This window comes from Geotrypetes seraphini, chromosome 12 (assembly GCF_902459505.1).
Source record: "Geotrypetes seraphini chromosome 12, aGeoSer1.1, whole genome shotgun sequence".
In the NCBI taxonomy this organism is placed as follows: domain Eukaryota; kingdom Metazoa; phylum Chordata; class Amphibia; order Gymnophiona; family Dermophiidae; genus Geotrypetes; species Geotrypetes seraphini.
In genome coordinates, this window is record NC_047095.1 from 76856372 (window position 1) to 76882819 (window position 26448).

The window sequence follows — 26448 nt, forward strand, 5'->3', positions numbered from 1 at the left end:
TTTCGAGGGTGAACAGTCCCAGTTTTCTGAGGCGTTCTTTATAGCTCAAATTCTCCATACCTTTGACTAGTTTCGTGGCTCACCTCTGCACCCTCTCCAGCAGAGTTATATCCTTCTTGAGGTATGGAGACCAGTGTTGGACACAGTATTCTAAGTGTGGTCTGACCATTGCTCTGTAAAGTGGCATTATGACGTCCTCCGACCTACTCGTGATCCCCTTTTTAATCATGCCCAACATCCTGTTAGCTTTCTTTGCTGCCGCCACACATTGAGCCGATCTTCTCTTCATAGACTCTTTTGGCGTTTCTTACCGCTTTATGACACTTTTTCTGGTCGATTTTGTGGCAGTTCCAGGCCTCTGTCGTTTTTTCACGTTTCCATTTTTTAAACGAGTTCCTCTTATCCCTCACTGCATCCTTCACCTCTTTGGATAACCAAGCTGGTTCTCCTTTGATCTTTTTTCGCCTTCCTTTGGATATCTTTGGTATGTAAAGATTCTGTGCTTCTGTGATGGTGTTTTTCAGTAGAGACCATGCTTGATCAACTGTTTGGATTTCTGCTTTCCCCTTCTTGAGCCGTTTTTTAACCATGGTTCTCATGCTGTCATAATTCCCTTTTTTGAAGTTAAAGGTTGTGGCTTTAGTCTTGATTGGTTTCCCTTTTCCAATGCCAATGTTAAAATTGATCATATTGTGATCACTTGTCCCCAGCGGGGCCGTAACCTCTACATCTGCTGTCCTTCCAGTAATGCCATTTATGACCAAGTCCAGGATTGCGTTTCCTCTTGTCGGTTCTCCCACATTTGTTCAAGGAAGCAATCTCCTATCATTTCCAGGAATTTTATCTCCCTGGCGCAGATTGTCATTCGCATTTTCCAGTTTATCCCCGGAAAGTTGAAGTCCCCCATGATCGTTACATTCCCTGATTTACATCCACGTTTAATTTCCTCCATCATTTCTTTGTCTGTTTCCTCAATCTGTCCCGGGGGTCAATAATAGAGGCCAATTTTGATGTCTGCTTCTTTTTGTTCAGGAATCTTTATCCAGAGGGACTCCAGTTTACCATTTGCTTCCGTCTCCCCTACTCTAATAGATTCTATCTCTTCTTGGACTTAAAGGGCAATACCCCCCCCCCCCTTTTGCCCAATCCTATCTCTTCTGTATAGTTTATATCCATTCAATGCCGTGTCCCATTCATTTTTTTCATTCCACCAAGTTTCTGTTATTCCTGTGATATCCAGTTGTTTTCTTTTTGCTAGTTCTTCCAGTTTGCCCATTTTGTTTCCTAAGCTTCTGGCATTCGTGTACATACATTTGAGATTTGTTTGTGCTAACTTCCTGGATTTAGTGGTCCTCGCTTCCCTTTTTGTATCTATCTGATCTTTCTCATTGCGTCTGTAGCGCAAAAATTGGGCAAACGGAATGCTGGTCTTCATGGCATATGGGTGCATGCTGCTAAATTGCAATAGAGAATTGCGATCAGTTTCCTTAACATGTACAGTGGTATGTATCAAGCCACCCTCAATTTCCACAGTAACATCCAAAAACGCTATCCTTGTGCAATGGAAATTCATCTCAAATTTCAGCGCAGGATGACAAGCATTGATATAGTCTCTGAATGAGAACAACTCTTCCAAAGATCCACGCCAGAGACAGAAAATATCATCAATGAAGCGGGTCCAACCCACCATCGCTTGACAAAATCTAGAGGGGTAAATAAACCGATCTTCAAAGTACCCCATAAACAGATTGGCTATAGTAGGGGCAAAAGTGGCACCCATAACAACTCCCGAGAGTTGCATGTAGAACTGACCCTCAAACAAAAAATAGTTCTTCTTCATAGCTAGAGCTATAAGCCCCAACAGAAAATCAGTGGGAACCAGCCATGGATGAGGCAGTTGACTCAGAAAATGTTGTAACACCTCCAAAGCCTCATCCTGAGGAATGGAGGTATACAGGAAAGCCATATCAAACGTCACTAGAAATGTCACCTCGGATAGATCACGCTCCCAGCTCCCTAATAGATTCAGAAAATGAGTGGTGTTCTTCAATAAAGATGGCACAAAGGAAAGGCAAGGATGAAGGTGGATATCCACATATTGGCACACTCGTTCTAACAAAGAATCCCTCCCTGACACTATAGGTCTACCCGGGGGGGTATGCACATTCTTATGTATCTTTGGGAGTAAATAAAAGGCAGGAACTTTAAAATGTTGAAACGACAAAAAGCTATATTCAGCTTTCGTCAGGAAACCAACCTTCCTCCCCATATTCAACATCCTAACCAAAACATCAGAAATTTCCTCAGAAGGATCACTATCCAAGGGAAGATAGTTGTTAGCCTGCTGGAGTTGCTTATTAGCTTCTATCAGATATTGTTCCCGTCCCCATACCACTATGGCACCCCCCTTATCGGCACGCCGTATAACAATCGAGGTCTCAGTTTTCAACCTCACCAGAGCATCACGCTCAGCACATGTCAAATTATGGTGAAATTGTCTATCTAACTTTTCCATTGCAGTAATATCTCTCAGCGCAAGTCGAAAAGCACTGAGGATCGGATCCAGGGGGCCTGGAGGGGTCCACCCAGACTTATTCTTAACAACAGAACGATCCCTTGAGGAGTCCATAGTGGAATCAAAAAATAATCTCAATTGTAATTTCCTGATGAAATTTTCCAATTCCACCCGAAATTGAAAAGGGGAGTGAATGTTTTTCAGTGGGAACAAATGACAATCCCTTAGCTAACACACTCTCTTCCACATTGGAGAGAATATAGTTTGAAATATTCACCACAATTGATCTGCTCTGGACTGAGACCTCGTCAGATATTTCCTGCGGCCCCTGCGACCACTGCCCTCTGGGCTGCTTGGGTTCCCCTTCCTTCTCAACTCTTTGGGGGACATCCTCACTGCCACTTGAACCCTCAGATGATATTTGAAACCTAGTGGTTTTCTTTTGACCCACCTTGCCATTACCAGCATTATCACATCTCATCCATGCATACACAAAACCTGAGGAAAAGTCCCTCTGGTCCCTTTGAAATTTTTTAATTTTCTGCTGTGATTGGCTGTGATTGGTGGATCGTGTCTGGAGGTGGAGCTTGTGTGCAATTTCTAGCTGGAGGCTGTGGAGTGTCTTAGCACCAGTATTGATCTGTGAAGTGGTATGAGAGCCTGAGGAGCTTGGTGGGTCTGGATAAGCGTATGAGAAGCAGTGAAGTTGAAACCCCTGATGCAGCAACCAGAGCGAAACGGAGGGTTCCCCGTCGGGTTCAGTGTCTGCAGGGCCCAGGAGGTGAAGGACTGAGAGATCCTGGATGCCGAAGCAGCTAAGTTGTTCTCTTTTTTTTTTTTGCTGTGTTCCACGCTGAATCCTGGACTACTTTGCTACAGTGCTGATTTACCCATTTATTCACAATTGAGGGCTGTGTGTTTTGTAACATCTCCCTGCATGCTACCATAGAGCTTTTTCTACTGGTTCTATATTTTGGAGTACAGGGTTAGCCTTGAAAGGTGGAGTTTTTTTGCCAGATGAAGCTGAACTGAGGCTTTTTCTCCACCTTTCTTTCCTTTCTTTTTCCCTGTTACTTCCTGTTGTGTGATTGGCTTGTGTGTGTGTGTGAAATTAAAGCCTGTTAGTGTTGCAGAGGGGAGGTTTGTTGTCCATATGGGGTTCTGATTTAGAGGTAATATAATTGGGGTTACAACCCCTCCACAATGCCGGCGGGGGGTGTTGGTGGGGAACCCCCCCACTTTACTCAATACAGATTGTGCCGGCATTGTGGGGGGTTTGTGGGGTTGTAACCCCCCTCATTATACTGGAAACTTAACTTTTTTCCTGTTTTTTAGGGAAAAAATGATGTTTTCAGTATAATGTGGGGGTTACAACCCCTCACAACGCCGGCACGATATGTATTCAGTAAAGTGGGGGGGTTCCCCACCAACACCCCCCGTCGGAGCCCCTTAAAACACTGTTTATCTTCGGTGCGGGCTTCCGCCTTGTTCTCAGTTGTCTCGGCGCGCCTTTGTTAGTGCGCGCTTTTGACCTGTCACCGTTATTGATAATGGCGATCCTTGGAGTATGCCACAGGGGTTGGACCATGGTTCTGATTTTTCTTTGTTTGTCTTTACTCTGTAGGTCTTGGATTGTAGGAATCCTTGAAACCATGTGTGTACTTTGCCTGTGATTCCTATTATATCTAGTATTTGTAGCAGGATGTCGTGGTCTACCAGGTCAAATGCTGCGGTGAGATCTAGTTGAATAATCAGCATATTTTTGCCTGTGCTGAGGTGTTGTCTAGCTGTGTCCAGAAGGGATCCTAGTAGTGTCTCAGTGCTGAAGTTGGTTCTGAATCCAGACTGTGTAGGGTGGAGCAAATTGTGGTTTTCTAGGTAGTTGGTGAGGAGTTTAGCCACAGGCCTTCCATTAGCTTGACAGATAGTGGAATTGAGCTTATGGGTCTGTAGTTGGATGGTTGATCTGTTGCTCCTTTTGGGTCTTTTAAGATCAGGGTGACGATGATTTCGTAGAGGTCTTGTGAGAAAAGACCATCTGTGAGCATGGTTTGTATCCATTGCATGAGGAGAATGTGGAATTTTAGGCTGGAGGTTTGTAATAGGTATGGAGGGCATTGGTTGATGTCGCAAGCTGCGTGGCTGTATTTTTTATAGAGTTTGTTAAGGTCGGACCATTGTATTGTGGAGAAGTGGGGCCAGATTATATCTGCTGCAGCTGATTCTTTTTCTGTGGTGGGCATTATGATCTCTTCTAGGTGGGTTGGGGTTCCTGCGAAGTTTGTCCTGGCAGTTGTAATTTTGTTTTTAAAGTATTCAGTTAAGGGATCTGGACCATTTTCCATTTGAGGTTTGAATCTCTGGTAGAATGGGCTGTTGGGTCATGAAGGCTGCAATGTCTAGTTGGTGACTTTTCTCGTGTGTGGTTTGTGGGTCTAAGATCTTGTAGGTTAAGGCTTCGAGTTAAGATAGTAGGTTTTCTACTTGCTTAAAGGTATGGTCTTCGAGATGGAGGTTTAGATCTCCTAGGATTAGGTTGTAAATTGCCGTTAGTGAATTTTGGTATATAAAATCTTTGAATTCTGGTCTTGCTGTATTCCAATTCCCTGGTATTATGTAGCAGAACATGAAGGTTATGGATCCTTTTAGTGTAGTGCGTGAAAGTTGGGAGGCTAGTAGATCCATGTAAGGGGTGGACATTTCTGACTAAAATGGCTAGACCTCCTCCTCATTTTTTTTTTCCCTGCAGACCATTATTATCTTGTATCCCTTCAGGCAAATTTCCGTTATCCTGGGGTCCGAGTCTGAGGTTAGCCAGGTTTCAGTGAGGAAGAGGGTTTTTATCCAGTCTTTTATGTGTTCTGTCTTTGGGCCTAGAGCTCTAAATGAGTCCAGCCTCACCTGCATACGTTCCAGTTTAGCAGGAACTTGTCCAACTTTGTCTTGAATCCCTGGAGGGTGTTTTCTCCTATAACAGCCTCTGGAAGAGCGTTCCAGTTTTCCACCACTCTCTGGATGAAGAAGAACTTCTTTACGTTTGTACAGAATCTATCCCCTTTCAACTTTAGAGAGTGCCCTCTCATTCTCCCTACCTTGGAGAGGGTGAACAATCTGTCTTTATCTGCTAAGTCTATTCTCTTTAGTATTTTGAATGTTTCGATCATGTCCTCTGTGACTCCTCTTTTCAAGGGAGAAGAGGCCCAGTTTCTCCAATTTCTCACTGTATGGCAACTCCTCAATCCCTTTAACCCTTTTAGTCGCTCTTTTCTGGACCCTTTCAAGAAGTCCTTCATGTACAGCGACCAGTGCTGGATGCAGTACTCCAGGTGAGGGCGCACCATGGCCCGGTATAGCGGCATGATAACCTTCTCCGATTTGTTTGTGATCCCTTTCTTTATCATTCCTAGCATTTTGTTTGTCCTTTTCGCCACCACCGTGCATTGTGCAGATGGCTTCATCGACTTGTCAATCAGAACTCCCAAGTCTCTTTCCTGGGAGATCTCTCCAAGTACCGCCCTGGACATCCTGTATTCGTGCATGAGATTTTTGTTACCAACATGCATCACTTTACATTTATCCAAGTTGAACCTCATTTGCCATGTCGATGTCCATTTCTCGAGCTTGATTATGTCACGTTGCAGATCTTCAAGGTCTGGAAGCGGCATAGTCGAGGTATGCGGTGGGGAATATTACAGAAAAGGCTGCTTCCGATGAGGCGAGGCATGCCTGGATGAATGCTTCGAAGAATGCCTCGATCGATGGTGCGAGCTGTGCCTGGAAGCAGACCTCGACATTCGAGAAGAGCAGGTCCCCGCTGAAGCCCCCAAAGAATGGATAGGGCTGGAGGCAGTGGAACGAAGCAGAGGCTGTTGAGTGGAAAAACCTCGAAGCACTCGCAAAGACTCTGCTCCTTGCATACGCAGATGACATACAGTTGATACATCCAATTGATCCCAATAATTTACAAGAAATAACAGCAATAAATGGAAAGCTGGATCAAATTCATCACTGGCTAGATACCAATAGACTAGCCTTGAATATCAATAAAACTAACGTTATGCTCTTTCCATGGAAGGACTGCCATAGACTTCTTTCTCCCATTTCTATTAAAGGCACTCCTTTGCAGATGGCACACAATATTAGGATTCTTGGAGTAATATTCGATAATAAACTAACTTATCATGATCATATAAGCCATGTGGTCAAATCTACTTTCTACAGACTCCGTCAAATTCGTTCAGTGGCCAAATTTTTATGTGCAAAATCTCTGAATATTTTAATTCATTCGTTAGTAATTTCCAAAATTGATTATTGTAGTGCACTATTTAAAGGTCTACCGCAAAAAGAAATCAGACGTCTGCAAATTATTCAGAACGCCTCCGTTAAAATTATTTATAAAGCCAAAAAATTCAATCACGTCTCTCCATTACTTAAAAAGGCACATTGGCTTCCAGTTGCACACCGTATCTTAATTAAAATATGCCTGCTTACTTTTAAATCATTATTATTTAAAACCCCTGCTTTTATTTTTAGAGTTTTAATTCCTCATCTTACTTCAAGACAGTTAAGATCACAAGATCAACACTTTTTGGCCATTCCCTCACTGAAAGTTATCAATACGAGGCGTCACACCATTTTTTCAATAACAGCTCTCCCACTGTTTATTAGAGAGGAAAAGCACTTAGATAAATTCAAATCCAAACTTAAGAGTTTCCTTTTTATAGATGCTTTTAGTGAATAAATCTCAAAGTCTCGGTCTCTTTTTACTTTCTACTTTATATATTATTATAAATTTTATCTGTTGCCCTTCCTATTGTTCTTTCCTTAAACGTTATTAAATTAATATTGATTGTAACCCATTAATAATTTTCCCTCTGCTTTGATATTATATGTATAAGTTAAATTATGTATAGAAATGTTTGTATTTGTTATTTTTAATTCGATATGATTATTGTTTGTCTGATTTGTTCCCCATATTTGATTATTTATGAAATTGTACATCGCCTAGAAATTGTGATAGGCGATTAATCAAATTATATAATAAACTTGGAAACTTAGAGTGCATGGGTTCCAGCGTAGGCATGGGCAAAGACTCTGCTCCTTGCAATGCATGCCGAGATGCCAGACCAGACACTCGCAGAGATTCTGCTCCCTGCAGAGAGTGCGCATACGACTGAGGCATAGGAGGTGGCTTGACCTCGCGGGAGACCTCCGCATGCCCAGGCTGGATTTGTGAGAGAAGCTTCAGACCCATGGTAGTAAAGAGCTGAATGAATTGCTTCTCCAACAAGGTCTGGAACGAAGCCGGCAAGGATGGATCCACGTCTCCAACGGGACCACCTGCACAGGCTTCGTGCTCCCTTGAGACAGTGTGAGAGTGCTTTGACTTAGAAGCTTTGGGCACTTTAAGCACCACCGGGGGAATGGGCTGCTGTGCTACCTGACTTGAAGAGATAGAGGAAGGCACTGCAGCAGGCATCGAAGACAAGCTGGTACAAACGAGGCAGGTTTGATGAGGCCCGGAGCAGAAGCTGTGGAAGCCTGGAGTGCATCGGACGATGTCGAAGGCGAAGCATCCCTCGATGACGAAAGCTCCATCGAAGACTTCATACTGAAAAGCTGCTCCCACAGGATGCAACGACGCTTGAAAGCACGAGGCTTAAGTGTTGAGCAAGGCTGGCACGATTTTGGGAGATGTTGAGGCCCGAGACACCAAAGACAGCGTCGATGAGGATCAGAGAAATTGCGCGCAGGCACTTGGAACACTTTTTAAAACCAGTTGCAGGCCGGGACATAGGCCGAAAAAGCTCCGCCGCAAGATCAAAGCCACGGGGCTGCGGCCACATGGCCTGCCCGGTCGAACGAACGGAAGAAATTTTTTTTTTTTTTTTTTTTAAAAAGAAGAAAACCAGTGATTCTGAGAAAAATAAACCCAAAACCGCAGACAAAGAAGGCACAAGTTAAAAACACTTCACGCAGAGAGTCGAAGACGGACTTCTCGGCTCCGCGGAAAAGTAAGAACTGAGGAGACGCGCCCGATGTCGGGGGGGAAGGCACTCGCGCATGTGCAGTGCAGGCGAATCGAAACTTCGAGTCTGCTTGTGAGGCGTCCGCATCGGGGCTCCGTTGGATCACGTCACCCACTTGTGAGAATACCTGCCTGCTTGTCCTGGGATAAGCATTGCTTGCGTAAACATGTTATGTTGGATTTCCAGGGGGGTCGAGCGAGGGCAGTTTTCAGTATTGGTCCACTTGACATGGATTGACCCTTAGGCTTTATACAGGAGACGCATTACCTGAACGTGAAAGGTTTGTCACACATAAGAAATAAGATATTATGTGTGCAAATATTTAGAATTTAGTATAAACATAGTATACGATCTTATTGAGGCTCATCTGAAGTATCTCACTTGGAAAGTGGTGTTTCTCATTGGCCTCACTTCTGCTCGACACGTCAGTGAGCTTCAAGCTTTGGTTGCGGATCCACCTTTTACAGTGTTTCACCATGACAAGGTGGTCCTTCGCACTCATCCGAAGTTCCTTCCTAAAGTGGTCTCGGAATTTCATCTCAACCAATCCATTGTTCTTCCAGTGTTTTTTCCAAAGTCTCACTCTCATCCTGGAGAATCAGCTCTTCATACTCTGGACTGTAAATGTGCTTTAGCTTTCTACTTGGAACGCACCAAGCCACACAGAACTGCTCCTCAACTTTTTGTCTCCTTCGATCCGAACAAGTTGGGGCGTCCTATCTCTAAGCGTACCATCTCCAATTGGATGGCGGCTTGTATCTCATTCTGCTATGCCCAGGCTGGATTTCCTCTTCACAGTAAAGTCACAGCCCATAAGGTCAGAGCAATGGCAACTTCTGTAGCTTTCCTCAGATCTACACCTATTGAGGAAATTTGTAATGTGTGCCACTTGGTCCTCGGTTCATACATTCACTTCTCATTATTGTCTGGATACTTTCCAGACGGGATGGACAGTTTGGCCAAACAGTATTGCAAAATTTATTCTCCTAAGTTGCCAACTCTCCCACCATCCCACTTTGGTCAGCTTGGAGGTCACCCACTTTTGAAAATACCTGCCTGCTAGTCCTGGGATAAAGCACAGTTACCGTAACAGGTGTTATCCAGGGACAGCAGGCAGCTATTCTCACATCCCACCCACCTCCCCTGGGTTGTCTTCTCTGCTAGCTATCTGAACTGAGGAGACACGCCCGATGTTGGGCGGGAAGGCACTCGCGCATGCGCGGTGCGGGCGACTCTAAACTTCGAGTTTCTTCAAGCAAGTCTGCTTGTGAGGCGTCCGCATCGGGCTCCGTTGGATCACGTCACCCACTTGTGAGAATAGTTGCCTGCTGTCTCTGGATAACACCTGTTAGGGTAAGTAACTGTGCTTTATCTTTAAACCATCAATTCTCATCAAAGAAAGATCAGGTCCAAGATGAAACAAGAGAGCTTCTGTAACAAAAAACATGCTCTTTCAAATGATATTTTAAAAAAACCCTACACATTAGAGATTTTTGAATCTGAAAAACAGTGAAAATTTGCATAAATGCATAAAGCCATATTTTTTGGATGGTCATATCTTCAGCTTCACTTGACTGTAAAAGCTCATATTGAAAATCCTGGAAATACCTCATGGTACATGTCTGCTGGTAAAGTTGCACTATCAGCTGACTTACCTACCAGCAGCACTATGGAGCCATACTTTGCCAAAAATTTTCATTCGTGAATTTTTTTACCTACTTTGCTGACATGTAGAAATGGAAGCACGTTCGCAAAAGATTTCAAACTTGGCATAGAAACTTGCCCCAAGGTGTTGTACCAAACTGCAAAATTTCATACTCCAAGTAACATAGTAGATGACGGCAGATAAAGACCCGAATGGTCTATCTAGTCTGCTCAACCTGATTCAGTCTAAAAATTTGTTTTTTTGTTTGTTTTTTCGTCTTCTCCTTAGCTATTTCTAGGCAAGGATCTAAAGCTCTGCCCGGTACTGTTCTTAGGTTCCAACTATTGAAGTTTCCATCAAAGCTCACTCCAGTCCATCTACACCAGGGATCTCAAAGTCCCTCCTTGAGGGCCGCAATCCAGTCGGGTTTTCAGGATCTCCCCAATGAATATACATTGAAAGCAGTGCATGCACATAGATCTCCTGCATATTCATTGGGGAAATTCTGAAAACCCGACTGGATTGTGGCCCTCAAGGAGGAACTTTGAGACCCCTGATCTACACCCTGTCAGCCATTGAAGCCCTCCCCAGCCCATCCTCCCACAAATGCCCATATACAAACACAGACCGTGCAAGTCTGCCCAGTACTTGCTTAGTTCTTCAATATTTACTATTATTTTCTGAGTCTAGATCCTCTGGGGCTCATAATCGAAAGAGAAAAACGTCCAAAAATTGGCACTTGGACGAGCTTTGTCAAAATACGTCCAAGTGCCGATAATAAAAGCGGGTTTTGGACTTATTTCTAAACGACCTAGGCCTTCATAGCACCGCTGAATGACCAAAGCTAAACGGGGCGTTTCAGGAGGAGTGTCAAGGGCGGGAGTTGGGTGGGATGTGGGCCGGCTTAGACTTAGTTGTACAGCATGTATAACCGAAAGTTATACAGCCCAGGATCGACGGAATTTGGACATTGTGACTTAGAATTTCCTTACATTGCTCTTGTCTCCCACCCCTCAACCTCAAATTATGTCCTCTGGTTTTATCATTTTCCTTTCTGTGGAAAAGATTTTGTTCTACGTTGATGCCTTTCTGCTGCAGTGCTTAAGCAAAGTTGGCGTTTTAGGTCACACGAGGCATGGGAATGGATCGATTGCTTTTGTTCAACCACCCCTAGCTTCTGACCAAATTGATAGTTTCATTTGAGACCCTAGACAACACCCCTGTAAAATTTGGTTGGATTTCAAGGGGGTTGAGCATGGGCTCCTGGTCCAGTTGACATGGAATGACCCCTAAGGATAATGGTAAGCGATCAACCTCTTTAAAAAAACAATAACAACAAAAACAGCTGCTGCTTTCAAGGTGAGTTAAGACACCACACATTAAGTGAAACATAAACTTGACCCTTTGTCGCATTAAAAGATCATTCACACACCAATCACTCCTAACCCATTTGTTGCTCAAACACAGTTCCAAAGCCACCATTTGTAGTCTGTTTTCCAGTAACAATCAGTCCCCCAAAACACAACACACATCTTCACTAGTCCTTCTGTGTCCCATAACCCTCTTCCAGCCTTAATTTCAACACTTTTCCCATCCCCCCTCTCTACCATTACAGCCACACAAAAAGGTATTCTTAAAAGCAACTGAGAATCATAGCATCCAGCCAGTTAAAATCCAGATCAAGCTTATTCATAAAAATAAGGAACCATGTTACAAGTTCCATACTCCCAAGAATGAAGTGTCAGGTATTTATATAACTCCCGACAAGACTAAAAATGTTTTAATGCCTCTATTACTCCATGGTGTGACCTCACCTGGAGAATTGTGTTCAGTTCTGGTATCCTTATCTCAAACATAGTAACATAGTAGATGACGGCAGATAAAGATCCGAATGGTCCATCCAGTCTACCTGGTACTATGCTTGGGTTCCAACTGCCGAAGTCTCCGTCAAATCTCACTCTAGCCCATCTACACCCTCCCACCCATTGAAGCCCTCCCCAACCCATCCTCAACCAAAAGGTCATATACAGATACATACTGTGCAAGTCTGCCCAGTACTGGCCTTAGTTCAATATTTACTATTATTTTCTGATTCTAGATCCTCTGTGTTCATCCCATGACTACTTTGGAAAATTGCAAGCCATGGAATCGAGGGTGAAATACTCACGAGGATTAAAAACTAGCTGGAGCATAGGAAACAGAGAGTGGGGGTAAATGGACAATACTGGACTGGACTGGAAGAGCGTCACCAGTGGGGTGCTGCAAGGCTCAGTGCTTGGACTTGTGCTCTTCAACATCTTTATAAACAATCTGGACATTGGTACGAGTGAGGTGATTAAATTTGCAGACGATACAAAGTTATTCAGAATAGTGAAAACACAGGGGGATTGCGAAGATCTGCAATGTGATATAATCAAGCTCAAGAAATGGCATCGACATGGCAAATGAGGTTCAACGTGGATAAGTGTAAAGTGATGCATGTCGGTAACAAAAATATCATGCATGAGCACAGGATATCCGGGGCGGTACTTGGAAAGACCTCCCAGGAAAGAGACTTGGGAGTTCTGATTCACAAGTCGATGAAGCTGCCCATGCAATGTGTGGCGGCAAAAAGAGCGAACAGAATGCTGTGATTGATAAAGAAGGGAATCACTAACAGGTCGGAGAAGGTTATCATGCCGCTATACCAGGCCATGGTGCGCCCTCACTTGGAATACTGGTCCAGCACTGGTCACCGTACATGAAGAAAAGAAGGACAGGTACTACTCGAAATGGTCCAGAGAAGATGGTTAAGGGGCTGGAGGAGTTGCTGTACAGTGAGAGATTGGAGAAACTGGGCTCTTCTCCCTTGAAAAGAAGAGACTGAGAGGAGACATGATCGAAACATTCAGAATACTGAAGGGAATAGACTTAGTTGATAAAGACAAGTTGTTCACCCTCTCCAAGGTAGGGAGAACGAGAGGGCACTCTCTAAAGTTGAAAGGGGATAGATTCCATACAAACGTAAGGAGAATGGTAGAAAACTGGAACACTCTTCCGGAGTCTGTTATAGGGGAAAACACCCTCCAGGGATTCAAGACAAAGTTAGACAAATTTCTACTGAACTGAATCGTACGCAGGTAGGGCTGGTCTCAGGGCACTTGTCTTTGACCTAGGGGCCGCTGCGGGAGTGGACTGCTGGACACGATGGACCACTGGTCTGACCCAGCAGCGGCAATTCTTATGTTGTTATGATTCTTAACCAGGAGCATCTTGGTTAACAGGTTGCCTTTTCTGCCCTGCAATATTGGTGTTGATTAGTACCATCTCTCCTTGACCAGCATTTTTGACCAGCAGCTTAGTTTTGATTCTCAAATTGCTTTCACAATAAAATTTTGTCATATACCCCTACCTTGACAGAACATCTTGTCTCTCTCTTCTCTACTCTTTTAGATTTTGCTGGTATCAACATGTTTCTCACTAAATATCTTCAGTTAGTGGAAAACATGGCTGCTTGTGATCTCTATCATGCAAAAAAAATTTGGTTGAGTTATTCCACTCCTGATTATGCTCACACTGGCTTCCTCTTATTATATAATTCATTGAAACATAAAAATGAAGGCAAGTAAAGACCATATGACCTCTTTCTGCTGCAAAGGACAGTAAACTTAAGACCTACCTTTTCTCCTTGGACCTATAACGAAATCTCAGGAGCCTACCAACTATCTTTCATTCAATGTTCATGTCTTGTTCTTAATCTTGTAAACAGCATTAAATCCTAGTTGAATTTTGCAGTATAGAAGAAAAAGTATGGATGGTATATTCCTGTATTCGCATGTTCATTGCAGAAGGCTGAAATTTATATTATTCAGCTGTACCTCCTCCAGTGCTGTAGAGTACCCTTCAGATTTTTCCTTCTGCAAGCGAATTAAGAAGGTGTGATATTGATTTGCTCTGATAATTCTTTATTTTCAGGATTTGATCTGAGTTTGAGGATTTTCGGTGCTGGAGAAGTCCCCGGTGAACCCGGGGCAGCTTTTCCTGGAAGAGAACACAGACTTCTGCAGCTGGCAAGGTAAGTCTCAGGGTTCCTGTCTGGTTTGCCTGCTTTGGAACTTGTGGAGCTCGGGGTCCAAAGCTAGCTCGCATCCTGATTTATCAGATAAGAACATAAGAATAGTCTTACTGGGTCAGGCCAATGGTCCATCAAGCCCAGTAGCGCTTTCTCATGGTGGCCAATCCAAATCACTAGTACTTGTCCAAAACCCAAAAAGTAGCAACATTCCATGCTACTGATCCAGGGCAAGTAGAGGTTTCCCCCATGTCTTAATAACAGATTATGGACTTTTCCTCCAAGAATTTGTCCAAGCCTTTCATAAAATCAGCTACGCTATCCACTTTTACCACAACTTCTGGCAATGCGTTCCAGAGTTTAACTGTTCTCTGAGTGAAAAAATATTTCCTCCTTTTGGTTTTAAAAGTATTTCCCTGCAGTTTCATCGAGTGTCCCCTAATCTTTGTAATTTTTTGAGGAGTGAAAAAGCAATCCATTTGTACCTGTTCTACTCCACTCAGGATTTTGTAGACTTCATTCATATCTCCCCTCAGGCTTCTCTTTTCCAAGCTGAAGAGCCCTAACCGTTTTAGTCTTTCCTCATACGAGAGGAGTTCTATCTCCTTTATTATTTTAATCATTACTTGTTCTATTTAAATTAATCCTTCGTTTTAGAACTAATTTTACTTTCTTTCTACAATCTTATCTTAACAATATTATTATTATTACCCTTCCCTTATGTGTTCTCCCTACATGTTTCTTTAACCTTTATTTACATTGTAATTTCTTACCCATCCTTTCCTTTTGTTTCCAGTCTTGTAAAATTTTGTCAATAGTCTGTTTTAGTCTCATTTATTGTATTATCCCTTTTACATTGTAATTTTATCGAAATGTACATCGCTTAGAATTTAGATTAAGCGATTAATCAAATCCTCATTAAACTTGATTATTCTGGTCGCTCTTTTTGAACCTTTTCTGGTGCCGCTATATCTTTCTTGAGATAAGGAGACCAGAACTGAATGCAGTGCTCCAGGTGAGGTCGCATTATAATATCTTTAGTCTTGTTAACCATCCCTTTTTTAATAATTCCTAGCATCTTGTTTGCTTTTTTGGCTGCCACCGCACGTTGGATGGAAGGTTTCATCATATTGACTACAATTACACCCAGATCCCTTTCTTGGACGCTAACCCCTAAGGTGGACCCTAGTATCTGGTAACTCTGATTTAGGTTATTCTTCCCAATATGTATCACTTTGTATTTGTCCACATTAAATTTCATCTGCTACTTGGACACCCAGTCTTCCAATTTCCTAAGGTCTGCCTGCAATGTTTCACAATCTGCATGCATTTTAACAATTTTGAATAGTTTAGTGTCATCTACAAATTTAATCATCTTACTCGTCATTCCAATTTCTAGACCATTTATAAAAAAGTTACTGTATTTTTCGCTCTATAAGACAAGTTTCAAGTTTCTTAAAATCTTATTATACGACCAAATCAGACTTCAAGGCAGTGTACATATCATATTAAAATACAAGTGTTTAAAAAATACAGGGTATAACAAAGGTATATCATACAAAGATTTAGGGCTCCTTTTACTAAGGTGCGCTAGCGTTTTTAGTGCATGCAGCATTTTAACGCGCGCTAAACCCGTGCTATGCTTCTAGAACTAACAGTAGCGGCAATTTAATGCGTGCTATTCCGTGCGTTAAGGCCCTAACGCACCTTTGTAAAAGGAGCCCTTAACAATGCAAGACTGAGAGACAAACTGGTACAGAAGGGAGGTGGTAGAACTACATTATTTAAAGAGAAAGAACAAGTGGAACGGACAATAGGAGGGGAGCAGATATCACACAAATCGATCATGTTCAGAGAGAAAAAAAAACGTCCTTAACAGGACGGTTAAACATTAAGTGTCCTTGAATAAATAGATTTTGAAATTAGACTTGAAATCTAAAATAGTCATGTCTTCTTTTAAATACTTTGGAGCGGCGTTCCACAAAGTGGGAGCGGTAATTGAAAAAATGTATGGTCGCATTGTGTTAATATGTCTCGGGGAAGGTACAGCAAGAAGGTTTTGGGAAATGGAGCGGAGGGTTCTTTGGGGATCATGAGGAATCAGTAATCTATTCAAGAAATCAGGGGTATTGGAAGAATGGATTTTAAACATTAATAGAAGGATTTTATATGCTATCCTGTATTCTATAGGAAGCCAGTGGGCCTTGATAAATAACGGTGTGACGTGGTCATTTTTTGGCTTTAAATATAACCCTAATAGCTGTATTCTGCACAATCTGCAGGCACCTAATTTTTGTGTTATTCCTTTATAGAGGGAATTATCCCAGGAAAAGCAGGCAGCATATTCTTAACAGTGTGTGACGTCACCAATGGAGCCCTGCAGTGGACAGCCTCGCAAGCAGACTTGCTTGAAGATCTTTATAAGAGCTAACGAGTGCTGCACTGCGCATGCGTGAGTGCCTTCCTGCCCGAGTCAGGGCGTGCATCTCCTGTGACGTACCTCAGTTCAACGTTTTCCACGAAGCCGTGAAGTCCCTTTCACTTCAGCTCTGCAGCCCTTGCCTTCTCTCACCGCAGCTTTCTTCTTTTTGTTAGTGGCTGTGCTCGCGTTTTCATTACTTTTCTTTTCATTTAAAAAAAAAAAAAAAGTTTATTTTTTTCTTTCTTCCGGCCGGCGGCTTTTTGTCCTAGGCCTGGCCGCTCAACACCGTTCGTTCATCGGCCTTAGTTTTTTCTATATCCCGCCTCAAAAAGTGTAGCCAGTGCGGCAAGGCTATTTCAAGCACCAATCCTCATCGTCTGTGTATTGCTTGCCTGGGTCCTGAACATTGCCCCAATGCTTGTTCGTGCTGTGCTGCCCTTCAACCTCGAGCCCTTCGCAGATGCCGTGCCAAGTTTTCTTAAACTATTTGGCTCTATGGAGCAGCCTGCTGAGAAGGTCTCGACCTCGGCTTCAGGGACGGCCTCGACTTCCAAAGACCTCGATCCCGACAACTGCGACTGCCTTCACCAAGGCCTCGACCTCAATACCTTCAGTTTCGAAGGCCTCGCCTGCAGTTCCTGCGAAGTCTTCTTCTCTGGGTAAGTCTCCTGTTTCTCCTTCAAGTACCCTTCCTAAGAAGCCTCTAGAGTCTCAGGCATCCCAGTCCGTGTCTACAGTCCTGCCAACCTCTTCGAGACCTCCAGCTAAGCGTGCCTCCAAACATAGGGAATACTCATCCTCGAGGTCGCCCTCTTTGGAGCGCACTGCTGCACCTTCGAGACCTGATCTCATCGTCTTGGTTCCCATGTTCGAGGACATGTTGAAAGTCATTCTGACCACTTAGATTTCTTCGGTCATGGCTTAGCTCCTCCTCGACCCTGCTTCCTATGAGCCAGCCTGAGCATCAGCTGGAACCTCCTGTTGAAGCACCTCGAGGCATTTCGCTTATCATCCAGTGGCTCTTCGCCTCCTCCTGGGGCACAGTCTCCTCCACCTCGATCGAGGCGTCGCTCAAGTTATTCAAGGCATCTTGCTTCCAAGCACAGTCAGGAGTCTTTTCTCCAGCAGCAGTCCTCTACTCCTCCGGATACTGAGTCTTCTATGCCTCATCTGTCCAAGGCTCTCGAGACTTCTTCAAAATCTAAACATATGTCTCGCAAAGCTTCTGCACCGGCTGCTTCTCCTCGAATTCAATCGAGGTCGAAGACTCCGCCATCGAGACTACTTCCGAGGGAGCCTTCTCCTCCTGCCTCGACCCACTCTGTTCCTCGAATCCCGGGGACTTCACCATTGAGGCTTTTGAAGCGCAAACACTCTCTGACTTCTCCTGTTGCAGGTAGTGGAGCTTCTTCAATTACTGTGCACCTGGATTCTGAGCCTCCTCAGTATTCCAGAGAGGCTTCTCCTTCCTATTCGGTGGTTCCTAAGTCTCGCACTCCTTCTCCTGAGGGTTCCTCAACCTCGAAGCCTGTCTCTTTTGCCAGGTTTGTCTTTTACATGGGAAAAGCTCTTCAGCTGGATCTCCATTCTGACTCCAAATACACTCCTGAGTACTTGGCGGACATGGAGTTGCCTCATCCACCCAAGGAGACCTTGAGGCTTCCCATGACTCCATTTTTAAAGCAAACTTTCTTCAGGAATATGGAAACTCCTTATTCCATTACAGCCATTCCATCCAAGCTGGAATCCAGGTATCGCACCGTAACTTGCAAAGGCTTTGAGAAATCTCAATTGTCTCATCAATCATTGGTTGTGGAATCTTCTTTAAAGAAAACTCAACCATCTAAGCTCTATGCTGTGGTCCCTCCAGGCAGGGAGGGCCGTACCATGGACAAGTTTAGCCATAGGCTCTATCAGAATTCCATGATGGCTAACAGAATTCTCAATTACAACTACACTTTCACTGCTTATTTTAATCACTTCCTCAAATTGATGCCTAAGTTATACCCGGCTCTTGAGGAGCAGTGTCTACCAGAATTAAGAACATAAGAATTTGCCTCCGCTGAGTCAGACCAGAAGTCCATCGCGCCCAGCGGTCCACTCCTGCGGCGGCCCATCAGGTCCATGACCTGTAAAGTGATCTTTTGTCTAGAACCTGTTCTTCCCTAATCCTTTATATCCTTCAAACCCCTTTTCTTTTTTATTTATACCCTTTCTTTCTCCTTTATCTGTAACCTTCAATCACCTTATCCTTCAGGATAATCCGAACTCTGTCTCAACTTCGACTGTTCATGCTGCAAGCCACATACGATACCTTTGAACTTTCTTCCAGAATTTCTGCCTTTGCAGTAGCCATGCGTCGCCTCGCCTGGCTCCGCATTGTTGATATGGATCCCAATTTGCAGGACCGTCTAACGAACTTGCCTTGCCAGGGGAATGAGCTTTTTGATGATTCCATTGAAGCTGCTACTAAGTGTCTCTCTGACCATGAGCACTCTTTTGCTTCCTTGATTCGGCCGAAGCCTAAGACTCCTCCTGCTCGGCCATACAAGCAACCACCACGTTGTTATCCTCAAAAAACGACGCCAGCTTTCTCCAGGCCTCCGCCTAGAAGGCCTCCACAGCAACGACGACAGCAGAAAGCTCGACTAAACCAGCTCAGTCTTTTTGACATTCCCAGTCTGAGCGTACTAACCTACCTCTATCTGGCTTCTCTTCTGCCCATAGGAGGTCGTCTTCACCATTTTTATCTCCAGTGGGAGATGATCACCTCAGATCTCTGGGTTCTTACCATCCTTCGGGAGGGATACTCACTTCACTATCTTCAGGTGCCTCCAAATTGCCCTCCAAGAGAATGTCCTTCCAATTTGTCACAACTTCCCCTTCTTCTTCAGAAAGCTCAGGCTCTTCTTTGCCTTCGAGCTGTCGAGGAGGTTCCCCTGAACCAAAGGGACATGGGCTTTTATTCCCGTTATTTTTTAGTCCCAAAGAAGACGGGGAGATTTGCAACCCATTCTGGACTTCAGAGCCCTCAACAAATTTCTAGTCAAAGAGAAGTTTCAGATGCTTTCTTTATCAACTTTATATTCAGGGAGATTGGCTATGCTCTCTGGATCTCAAAGAGGCTTACACTCGTATCCCAATTCATCCAGCCTCTCGCAAATATCTACGATTCCGGGTGGGGAATCTTCATCTACAATACAGAGTTCTTCTGTTTGGACTCGCCTCATCCTCCCCAGAGTCTTCATGAAGTGTCTGGTGGTGGTGGCCCTCCGTATCCAGGGTCTTCAAGTTTCCCATACCTGGACGACTGGCTTATCAAAGCCCCCTCTCAACAAGGGGTTATTGCAGCAACCCTACAGACTATTATGTTCCTTCAATGTCTGGGGTTCGAAATCAACTTTCCAGTTAACATCATCTCAGTCTCTTCAATTCATTGGGGCCACTCTGGATACTGTTCAGCTCAGAGTGTTCCAGCCTCCACCACGTCAGGAAGCCCTCATTCGTCTTTGCCATCAAGTATCATCTCTCATCAATTTCAGCGAGGCAAATGATTCTGCTCGGTCACATGGCTTCTACAGTTCACGTGACACCTTTAACCAGTCTTCACATATCTCAGTGGACCCTGGCATCTCAGTTGTAACAAGCTACCGACCCGCTTTGTCAACAAATTATACTAACTCCTTTGTTGAAGCAGTCTCTCCAGTGGTGGATGCTCTCTTTCAATCTTTCCAGAGGTTTGCTGTTCCACACTCTCCTTCATCAGAAGGTTCTCACAACAGACTCGTCAACTTACGCATGGGGAGCCCATCTAGACGGTATCTGTACCCAAGGCCATTGATCTCCCGCATACTGCCTTTGTCACATCAATCTGTTGGAACTCAGAGCGATTTTCAATACTCTCAAAGCTTTTCAAAACCTTCTTCACGACAAGGTAGTCCTTATCCGGACGGACAATCAAGTCGCCATGTACTATGTCAACAAACAGGGAGGTATGGGATCTCACTCCCTTTGTCAAGAAGCTCTGAAGCTGTGGGATTGGGCAATCCATCAAAACATCTTTCTCAGAGCTGTCTACATTCAAGGTCAACACAACTGTCTGGCAGACAAATTGAGTCGTCTTCTGCAACCTCACGAATGGACACTCAGTTCCTCGCCTCTGCGTCAAGTGTTTGCTCAATGGGGGACCCCTCAGATAGACCTCTTTGCGTCTCCCCTCAACAACAAGCTGCCTCAGTTCTGCTCCTGGATTTACTCTCCACAAGTGTCTTGAGGCAGATGCTTTCCTCCTGGACTGGACAGGTCAGTTTCTCTATGCCTTCCCTCCTGTCCAGTCCAATCTGATTCTCAAGACTCTTGTCAAACTCAAGACAGAACATGCCACCATGTTTCTCATAGCTCCTTAGTGGCCCAGACCACCGTGGTACTCCCTTCTACTTCAACTCAGCACCAGGGAGCCTCTACTTCTACCAATTTTTCCTTTTCTGCTTACTCAGAGTCAAGGGTCCTTACTTCATCCCAATCTGCAGTCTCTACACTTAACAGCTTGGTACCTTTCAACCTAACTGACTCTATAATTTTCTCAATCTGTACAGGACATTTTGATAGCTTCCAGAAAGCCGTCCACTAGGCAGTGTTACAGCCAGAAATGGACTAGATTTTTTACTTTGGTGTTCTACTCGCCAAATGGAGCCAATGCGCAAACTCATGGAAACACTAATTAAAAGCAAATTGGACACGATCTTGAATGAAGGGAATCTTCGGGATCCCAGTCAGCATGGATTCACCAAGGGTAGGTCCTGCCAATCCAATCTCATCAGCTTCTTTGACTGGGTAACAAGAAAGTTGGACTTGGGAGAGTCTTTGGACGTCGTGTACCTGAACTTCAGTAAAGCTTTTGACAGTGTCCCACACCGCAGGCTGCTAAGCAAGATGGAATCGATGGGGTTAGGAGAGACACTAACTGCATGGGTCAATGATTGGCTGAGTGGCAGACTTCAGAGGGTGGTGGTTAATGGTACCCTCTCTAAAACATCGGAGGTGACCAGTGGAGTGCCGCAGGGCTTGGTCCTGGGTCCACTCCTTTTCAACATATTCATAGGGGATCTGACTCAAGGGCTTCAAGGTAAAATAACACTATTCGCCGATGACGCCAAACTATGTAATATAGTAAGTGAATGCAGTTTACAGAATTATATGGCGCAGGACCTGCTTACATTGGAAAGTTGGTCCTCAACCTGGCAGCTAGGCTTCAATGCTAAGAAATGTAAGGTCATGCACCTCGGAAGCGGAAATCCATGCAGGACGTACTTCTTGAACGGAGAAACTTCAGCAGAACGAGATTTAGGAGTAATCATCAGTGCAGACATGAAAACTGCCAATCAAGTGGAGAAGGCTTCATCTAAGGCAAGGCAAATATTGGGTTGTATCAATAGAAGTTTCGTCAGCCGAAAGCCTGAAGTCATAATGCCGTTGTACAGGGCCATGGTGAGACCTCATCTGGAGTACTGTGTGCAATTCTGGAGGCCACATTACAGTAAAGATGTGCGCAGAATTGAATCGGTTCAACGGAAGGCCACCAGGATGATCTCGGGGCTCAAGGGTCTCTCGTACGAAGAGAGACTGAACAAATTGCAGCTCTACACTCTTGAGGAACGTAGGGAGAGGGGAGACATGATCGAAACATTTAAGTACCTCACGGGACGTGTCGAAGTGGAAGATGATATTTTCTTTCTCAAGGGACCCTCGGCCACAAGAGGGCACCCGCTCAAACTCAGGGGCGGAAAATTTCATGGCGACACCAGAAAGAGGTCCATCTCGCCCAGCGGTCCGCTCCCGCGGCGGCCCATCAGGCCCATTGCCTGAGCAATGGTCCCAGACTATCCCTATAACCTACCGCTACTCTTATCTGTACCCCTCAATTCCTTTATCCTCTAGGAACCTATCCAAACCTTCTTTGAAGCCTTGTAACGTGCTCCGGCCTATCACAGCCTCCGGAAGCGCGTTCCATGTGTCCACCACCCTCTGGGTGAAAAAGAACTTTCTGGCATTTGTTTTAAACCTGTCCCCTTTTAATTTCTCCGAGTGCCCCCTTGTACTTGTGGTTCCCCATAATCTGAAAAATCTGTCCCTGTCTACTTTTTCTATACTCTTCAGGATCTTTTTTTTTTTTTTTTTTGGGGGGGGGGGGGCATTTATAAACATCAAAATGACTTATAATTAAAAAAAGTACTTTATAATAATACAAATAGCAACAGCTGCCTCCAGCTGAAAACTTGAGGAGCAAAAAAGCCCATGTTAAGAAACCAGACATGGAAAGTAGAGAATGACACAGTGGCGGTTACCCAAAACGGGGAAGAAAAAATAGTGGTCTCTGCGGGACGGGGACAAGGCCATTCACCGCCCCGTTGAGCGGTGAATGGACTTGTCCCCGCATTGAGGCAATCAAGATCGTGCGGTCCCCGCCATCTCCCTCCCTCCACCTCACCTTTGAATTGGAAGAGCACCGCCGGTTGAATTTCTGCCGGTCCGCGCGAAGAAAAAAAAAAAAGCCTTTTCTCCTGCTCCTACCGCCATGCTGCAGCTACTAAAGCCGACAGGAAGTCTATCCGACGTCAATTCTGACATCGGAGAGGACGTTCTGGGCCAGCCAATCGCTGCCTGGCTGGCCCAGAAGTCCTCTCCGACTTCAGAATTGAGTCGGAAAGAAGACTTTCGGCTTTAGCAGCTGCAGCATGGCGATAAGAGAAGGGGAAAAGGACGGAGGCTTTTTTTTTTTTTTTTTTTTTTAGCAGCAGGGAGGCAGCAGGCCGGCTTTGGCTAGGGAGGGAGAAAGGTAGACAGGCACAGGCAGGCAGGCAGGCTTCGGGGGTGGGGGTGGGACAAAGTGTGGAAGGCAGTGAGAGGGACATAGGAAGGAGGCACTAGGGGCACTAAAGACATGGGAAGGAGGCACTGGGGGCACTAAAGATATGGGAAGGAGGCACCGGGGGCACTAAGGACATAGGAAGGAAAGAGGGAATAGAAAAGGACAATTCTTGGGCCTGAGTGCAGAAAGAAAGAAATGAAAGAAAGGATACACAGACAGAAGGAAACGCAACCAGAGACTCATGAAATCAGTCACCAGACAGCAAAGGTAGGAAAATGATTTTATTTTCAATTTAGTGATCAAAATGTGTCAGTTTTGAGAATTTATATCTGTTGTCTATATTTTGCACTATATTTGTCTATTTTTCTATAGTTACTGAGGTGACTAAGCTTGCAGAGATGGGGCGGAAACAGGGTTTTAAAATTTTAGTCCTAGTAGTTTGCCGGTCCACAAAATAATTCTTTTATTTCTGCCAGTCCACGGGTGTAAAAAGGTTGAAAACCACTGATGTAGAGTATGCCGGCTTTCTTTTTCGCCAAGCCGCGCTTGCGTTGATCAATCTTCTCCTCTCTTGCAACTTCCTGTTTCCGGTTGCGTCAGAGGAGAATATTGAACAAATGAGCACCCGCACATGCGGCTGGGCGAAAAAGAAAGCCGGCACACTCTACATCTAAGGTGAGATGGAGGGAGGGAGATGGCGGAACATTGCAGTCGGTCAGGTGTCTGCTGTTTTTGTATCACTGCCTGCCTGCGCTCACGTTCCAGATCCTCCTGCATTTTTAGTGTGCCCAATTGACCTGATTCGAGCTATAGGTGAACATGGGGGACACATCATTGAAAGGGAGGACAAGTTAATTGATTTATTTTATGTTCGGTTTTTACTACAGGGCAGAGGCACTGAAACAGATTCTCAGTGCAGTAGTAATAGTGGCAGAACTCTCTTCTGTCTTCATGGTGTTTCACAGTACTGAGGCTTATATGGATGCTGCGGGGACGGTGACGGGGCGGTGAAAGGGATGGCGGTGACGGGGCGGTGCAGAGGATGGTGGGCCGGGGACGGTGCAGTGACGGGGACAGATTTTTTCCCCGTGTCATTCTCTAATGGAAAGGCAGACAAATACTTGCAGGTGGATGAGCACCTTGTGATGTTTGCACTTGTTAAACCTTAGGCACTCTCACTAAGTACAGCAAAATTAGAAACCTATCTGGAAAACCCAGAGAGAAAGTAGTTAGATCAGGGCAGGTGAGCTGGCACTTTTCCCATTGCAAAGGGAGGCCAGTGTGAGGCAGAACTAGTTAGAGCAGGTTCCTCTTAAACTTATGACACATCGGCTTAGACACCTGCAGCTTTTCTTCTTCCCTCCTACTTCCTGCATGTTAGTGATTTTTTTTCAGCAGAGCTGTCTGCTCACTTGTCATGCGGAAGGAGGGAGGGACTGTAAGAGAATTGTACCCACTGCTACAAAAGGTAGGGTCAGTTTTGAAATCGGGCCTCGCTTCCCTCTCCTCTTCTCTAGCCTGCTCTCGGGCTATATGGGGAATCCACAAAAAGGGCAGGCTGCCAGTTCAGAATCCAAATTTAGTGCCAGAAGTCAAAATCTAGTTTCCCAATTGTATGCTTTACAGTGCTGTGTTTTGATAAAATAGTTTTTGTTGCTCGGGGTTCTTTGTATGGCTCCAGAAAAAGGAGAACAGATTGAGACATCTGGGTTTTACTTCCAATGCTTTTAATCCGTCCTCTTTCTGGAGCCATAAGGGAACTCTAGTTATTGCAAGGGACATAATGGAGAAAGAAAGCATTGATCGGAACTTGTTAGCTTGGAGCCTCTAGAGCAGCAGTTCTTAACCGTGTCCTGGAGGACCAGCAGCCAGTTGGATTTTTGCGATAGTCCTAATGAATATGCATGAGAGAACTTTGCATATAATGGATGTCACAGCTGGTCCAATGCTTTTTTATATTTATAGCCATTAACTGGTGGAAAGGCAAACAATGCATGAGTTTTTCTCAAGGGTTTCTGAGATGAAAAAACAAATGAATCTAAACTAAATTAAAACAGCTTTATATATCGACTCAGTTAACAATAATTTAAGAAATATACTAAAAGAAAACAACAAGAATTACAAGAAGATTAATTTTTGAAGTGTTTAGTGAATAATAAAGTTTTTAAAGATTTACGGAAGAATAGGAAAGGGTATTGAGGGGCCTGACCAGTGACGACTTTAGTATAAGGAGCCTAGTTTGAAAACAATGTGCGCTTCCACAGGGAGCCAGTGTAACATGATCGTATATTTTTTGGTCTGAATAATACGCAGTCTTAGGATGTTCTTTTTGTATCCCGCAAGGTAGACTATAATGCAGTAGTCTGAACCAAAGTTCTAAATGAACGCAGTTTCCACAGCATAAAAAACCATTTGCAGACCACATTGTCAACTTGATGTTTCATGGTTAGATTATGATCCAGGGTGATACCCAATAGTTTAATTATTGAGTGAATCGTATGTTGTATTGTCACAAGAACAGTAGTGCTAAGAAGGTCAAGAAGGATAAAACCTTGACCAATGATGATAGTGTGCCATTTGATAAAAGGGGAGTAAATCCCAGGAAGTTTTCAGGCTCTGGCAGAGAAGGGATTTCTCATAGTAAACCTGTAACCCGAGTTTCCCAGGGGAAGGTAAAAAGTGTGGGACTTCTGCCATTAAAAACAAGCAGTAACACACCTCGTAGGAGAGGGAAACCCTCACGACACACCCTAGAGAGGAAACTTTAAAACAGGCAGAAGTGATTCCAGCAGAATGCTCGGAGGCTGTGGAACACGACCCAGATGATTGGGAAGGCACCTCACCTGCAAACAGTTCAAACCCAGATGCAACCATGGATTGGGAGAATAGCTCACCACACTTAGAGGAGGCAGATGGAT

At 44.4% G+C, this 26448-nt stretch overlaps 1 protein-coding gene across 1 annotated transcript in view; it reads left to right on the forward strand.

Annotated features, from left to right (window-relative positions):
- Positions 1-26448, forward strand: part of ELOVL1 (ELOVL fatty acid elongase 1) — a 180334-nt gene that overhangs the window by 11885 nt on the left and 142001 nt on the right. The window contains exon 2 of the mRNA XM_033915886.1: positions 14144-14243. The gene's annotated coding sequence lies outside the window, so the exon portion shown is untranslated. The remainder of the gene's footprint in view (positions 1-14143; positions 14244-26448) is intronic.